This window comes from Notolepis coatsorum (assembly GCF_963971535.1).
Source record: "Notolepis coatsorum genome assembly, chromosome: 2".
NCBI classification, from domain to species: domain Eukaryota; kingdom Metazoa; phylum Chordata; class Actinopteri; order Aulopiformes; family Paralepididae; genus Notolepis; species Notolepis coatsorum.
This window is the reverse complement of record NC_140166.1, coordinates 66,031,937-66,038,127: the sequence shown is the minus strand read 5'-3', so window position 1 is coordinate 66,038,127 and position 6,191 is coordinate 66,031,937.

Genomic DNA, 6,191 nt, shown 5'->3' with positions numbered 1-6,191 from the left:
TATCTCTCTACAGTCATACCTCTATCTCTCTCTACAGTCATACCTCTGTCTCTCTATACAGTCATACCTCTATCTCTATACAGTCATACCTCTATCTCTCTATACAGTCATACCTCTATATCTCTCTACAGTCATACCTCTATATCCCTACAGTCATACCTCTATCTCTATACAGTCATACCTCTATCTCTCTATACAGTCATACCTCTCTCTCTCTACAGTCATACCTCTATATCCCTACAGTCATACCTCTATATCCCTACAGTCATACCTCTATCTCTCTACCTCTATATCCCTACAGTCATACCTATATCTCTCTATACAGTCATACCTCTAAATCCCTACAGTCATACCTCTATATCCCTACAGTCATACCTCTATATCCCTACAGTCATACCTATATCTCTCTATACAGTCATACCTCTATATCCCTACAGTCATACCTCTATATCTCTATACAGTCATACCTCTATCTCTCTACAGTCATACCTCTATCTCTCTATACAGTCATACCTCTATCTCTATACCTCTATCTCTCTCTACAGTCATACCTCTATCTCTCTACAGTCATACCTCTATCTCTCTATACAGTCATAACCCTATATCTCTACAGTCATACCTAATATATCTCTACAGTCATACCTCTATCTCTATACAGTCATACCTCTCTATCTCTACAGTCATACCTCTATATCTCTATACAGTCATACCTCTATCTCTATACAGTCATACCTCTCTCTCTCTCTACAGTCATACCTCTATCTCTATACAGTCATACCTCTCTCTCTCTCTACAGTCATACCTCTATCTCTATACAGTCATACCTCTCTATCTCTACAGTCATACCTCTATATCTCTACAGTCATACCTCTATATCTCTACAGTCATACCTCTATATCTCTACAGTCATACCTCTATATCTCTATACAGTCATACCTCTATCTCTATACAGTCATACCTCTCTCTCTCTCTACAGTCATACCTCTATCTCTCTACAGTCATACCTCTCTCTCTCTACAGTCATACCTCTATATCTCTCTACAGTCATACCTCTCTCTCTCTACAGCCATACCTCTATATCTCTATACAGTCATACCTCTATCTATATACAGTCATACCTCTATCTGTCTATACAGTCATACCTCTATATCTCTATACAGTCATACCTCTATCTCTGTATATGGTCATACCTCTATATCCCTACTTGAAAACCCTCAAAACTCAACTAATATTGGTGTTTCTATTTGCATGTTAAATATTAAAATGTTTTACTTGAATCAAGAGTGTACAGTACACATGGCCGTCTGTGTGCTGAATACGTTTCACCACCCTGAGGATCAATGAGCTAAACCGATTCAAAATCCCTGGGAGTCAATTTGAAGAAGAAAAGTCTCTACCCTAAGAGAGGTCTTTTCAGAAGTCTCTAAATCCCTGAAAATAAGATAAGATCCTTTATTGATCCCCTTGGGGAAATGCAGGCATCATAGCAGCATGGGGGATGGGGGGGGGGGGGGGTACAGGTAGTAAAAAACAACACAAGCAGTGTAAACAAATAAGTCAATATAATTGACTATCTAACTAACTGAAATATACAGTATTGACAGTATCACATAAGGTGCAGTATGCATAAAGTAGTGTTATAATTTACTATCTAACTAACTGAAATATACAGTATTCACAGTATCACAGTACATTTACATTTACATTTAGTCATTTAGCTGACGCTTTTATCCAAAGCGACTTACAAGTTCTGTACGACAAGTCATCAGGAAGGGCACAACTCTATCAGCTGAGTAACAATGTTCATCAAAGTGTTGAGTGCTACAGTGTAGGTTAGTTTATTAGGACAAGTGCATGACAGTAGGGTTAGTTAGGGTTAGATTTCTTTAATTTAAATTTTTTCAGATAGTGGTTGAAGAAGTGCACCTTTAGTCGACGGCGAAAGATTGGACGGGTTTCGGCTGTCCTAACTGGGGTGGGTAGTTCATTCCACCATTGTGGGGCAAGGACTGAGAATAGGCGACTTCTCTTTGATGACCCTCCCGGAGCTTGGATAGGAGTAGATCTGAGGCGGCCAGAAGATGCAGAGCGTAGGGGTCTTGAGGGTGTATAGTTAGAGACCATTGACCGGAGGTAGGCGGGAGCGGTTCCCTTTGCCGCACGGTATGCTAGGTCGAGGGCCTTGAAGCGGATTCGTGCAGCAATGGGGAGCCAGTGCAGGTCCCTAAGAAGTGGGGTGACATGGGCCGACTTTGGTAGGTTTGAGATCAGGCGGGCCGCTGCGTTCTGAATGAGTTGAAGAGGCTTAGTGGCAGTGGCCAGCGAGCAGTGCGTTGCAGTAGTCGAGGCGGGAGATGACTGTTGATTGGACGAGGAGTTGGGTGGCTTCTTTTGTCAGGAAGGGGCGGATCCTTCTGATGTTGCTCAGGAGGAATCTGCAGGTTCTGGTTGTCGCTGCGATGTGAGCATAGAAGTTCAACTGGTCGTCGAGGACAACACCAAGGTTCTTGGCGGTCGGGGACGCGGTCACAGCTGCATTCTCGACTGTGATGGAAAGGTCGGTCAGGGGGGAGGATTTGGCCGGCAGGTGGAGCAATTCTGTTTTGCTTAGGTTCAGTTTGAGGTGGTTGGTCGTCATCCAGGCGGAGATGTCAGAGATGTTGCAAAGACGGTCTCTGATTCAAGTCAAGTCAAGAGTTTTATTTGTCACGGCATACGAGTATACAATGAAATGCGGGTGGTCTTGCCCGCAACGATGTGCAATACAGTGGGTACAACATATAATAGAATCCAATACAAAAACATTGTGCAATAACAGGTAACAGGTAACATGGTGACATCAAAATCGGTATCTGTACATAGTTATTTACAGAGCATATAGGACATGCTAGGTAGCTTTGGTAGTGCAATACACTGTTACTGTTGCTACTACTGATTTAAAGTGGTCTTTCCTTTTGGCAATAAGTGTGAGTGTGTGCGCATGAGTGTGTGCCCGCTCATGTTAAAGTGTTAAGTGGCTGCTAGTGTGTGAGCGTGCACTGCGTGCGTGTCGTGTGTGTGCTCATGTGTGCTTATGTGTGGATAGTTCAGTGTTCTGTGGTACTCAATGTTCATTGTTCAGGACTCTGATGGCCTGGGGGAAGAAGCTAAGCCTAAGCCTCTCTGTCCTAGTAGCTGGGGTTCGCAGGCGTCTGCCTGACCTCAGCAGCTGAAACAGGCTGTTATTGGGGTGGTGGGGGTCTTTCATTATTCTGCAGGCTCTGGATTTGCACGTCTTGTTGTATAGAACCTGCAGGGGAGGTAGTGCAATACCCGTGGTACGCTCGGCTGAGCGCACCACTCTCTGTAGGGCCTTTTTGTCCTGTGCCGTGCTGTTTCCATACCAGGCAGTGATGTTTCCGGTCAGGATGCTCTCTCTGATTGGCTAGCCGCGTACAGCGAAGACCCTCTCTGATTGGTTTAGCGCCGAAGGGTCTCTTCCGCATATTCAACAACAATTGATATGTTGTTCCCTAACCCTAACCTTAACCTTAACCCTAACCTTAACCCTAACCTTAACCTTAACCTTAACCTTAACCTTAACCTTAACCCTAACCCTAACTCTAAGCATAACCCACTTCGAAAGAGGGCCAAAGCATAACCACTTTGAAGCAGAGAATATATATGTACAACAAGGCGGAAGAGACCCTTCGGCGCTAAACCAATCAGAGAGGGTCTTCGCTGTACGCGGCTAGCCAATCAGAGAGCGTCTTCGCAAACATAGGCTACGGAAAAAAATCACGCGTCCGAGGCGGTTAGTTGAGCGTCGGGGGGGGGGGTATGAACGTGTGACTGAACGTGCTTCTCATCTTGACCAGCTCGTCGTAGAGGGGGTGGGAGGGATTCTCCAGGGATAGCAGCCAGCTTCCTTCTCATCCCCCTCTCTGCCACCACCTCTAGTCTGACCAGCTCGACTCCCACCACAGAGCTAGCCTTCCTCACCAGCTTGTTGAGTTTGTGAGTGAAGTGAGGGCTTGATCTGAGACACACACCGCAGAGGTCACAGCTCCTCCACCTGTGATATATTCATATTTTCATTTATATTGTAATATTAATTTATGATACATTAATTTTATATATTGATGCTAGTTCTATCTGACCTGACTCTTTATCTGCGGTTCTTTGTACAACAGGATATTGTGACCAAGATGCTCCATGTGGACCCTCACCAGCGCCTGACGGCCCCACAGGTTCAAACCCATTCTATATTATAGCATACTACTTATACTATATTAACCCTTTCACTACCACACTACAGAAGGTTAACCTTTCACTACCACACTACAGAAGGTTAACCTTTCACTACCACGCTACAGAAGGTTAACCTCTCACTACCACGCTACAGAAGGTTAACCTTTCACTACCACACTACAGAAGGTTAACCCTTCACTACCACACTACAGAAGGTTAACCTTTCACTACCACACTACAGAAGGTTAATCTTTCACTACCACACTACAGAAGGTTAACCTTTCACTACCACACTACAGAAGGTTAACCTTTCACTACCACACTACAGAAGGTTAACCCTTCACTACCACACTACGGAAGGTTAACCTTTCACTACCACACTACAGACGGTTAACCTTTCACTATCACACCACAGAAGGTTAACCTTTCACTACCACACTACCAAAGGGTTAACCTTTCACTACCACACTACAGAAGGTTAACCCTTCACTACCACACTACAGACGGTTAACCTTTCACTACCACACTACAGAAGGTTAACCTTTCACTACCACACTACAGAAGGTTAACCTTTCACTACCACACTACAGAAGGTTAACCTTTCACTACCACACTACAGACGGTTAACCTTTCACTATCACACCACAGAAGGTTAACCTTTCACTACCACACTACCAAAGGGTTAACCTTTCACTACCACACTACAGAAGGTTAACCCTTCACTACCACACTACAGACGGTTAACCTTTCACTACCACACTACAGAAGGTTAACCTTTCACTACCACACTACAGACGGTTAACCTTTCACTATCACACCACAGAAGGTTAACCTTTCACTACCACACTACAGAAGGTTAACCCTTCACTACCACACTACAGACGGTTAACCTTTCACTACCACACTACAGAAGGTTAACCTTTCACTACCACACTACAGAAGGTTAACCTTTCACTACCACACTACAGAAGGTTAACCCTTCACTACCACACTACAGAAGGTTAACCCTTCACTACCACACTACAGACGGTTAACCTTTCACTACCACACTACAGAAGGTTAACCTTTCACTACCACACAATAATAAATAATATTTAACCCCATGACGTCTCCAGGTGCTTCGCCACGCCTGGATCGTAGAGACGGACCAACTCTCTGACTGCACCCTCGCCCGACACGAGCTGCACAAGGTCAAGGTCAGCCCCTGTGTGTGTGTGTGTGTGTGTGTGTGTGTGTGTGTGTGTGTGTGTGTGTGTGTGTGTGTGTGTGTGTGTGTGTGTGTGTGTGTGTGTGTGTGTGTGTGTGTGTGTGTGTGTGTGTGTGTGTGTGTGTGTGTGTGTGTGTGTGTGTGTGTGTGTGTGTGTGTGTGTGTGTGTGTGTGTGTGCGCGTGTGTGTGCGTGCGTGCGTGCGTGCATGCTGCAGATTGCTTGTGACTCTCTTATAGACTAGTTATAATGTTCATGGGGTATGTATGCTGTTAGTGTAGTCAGCATATTTACATTCACGTTAACATTTGGTCATTTAGCTGAACGCTTTTATCCAAAGAAACTTGTACGACAGCAGGACAGGTACAACTCTATCAGCTGAGTAATGTCCATCAAACAGTGTTGAAACGTGGGCGCTGCAGTGTTGTACAGTAGGTAGTAATATAGACAAGGAAGATTAATTAGTCGAAAAGTGCATGATAGTAGAAGACGGTAAGAAGGTTAGTATTTTGTGTTGTGATGTCTTAGTAGTGTTAGTGCTGATGTATGATGTCACTAGTGTTAGTGTGTTTGTAACGATAATTGACGGTAATGTTAATAATATACTTATTACCATGTGTCCTGCAGGGGACGCTGTCGGCCGTCTACTCCGCTCTGAGGCGGTGTCCTCCCGCGCCGGCCCTCGAGCCGGTCCTGTCCTCCTGCCTGGCTCAGCGGCGAGGCGTGAAGAAACTGTCCAGTCCCAAGTCCCCCCT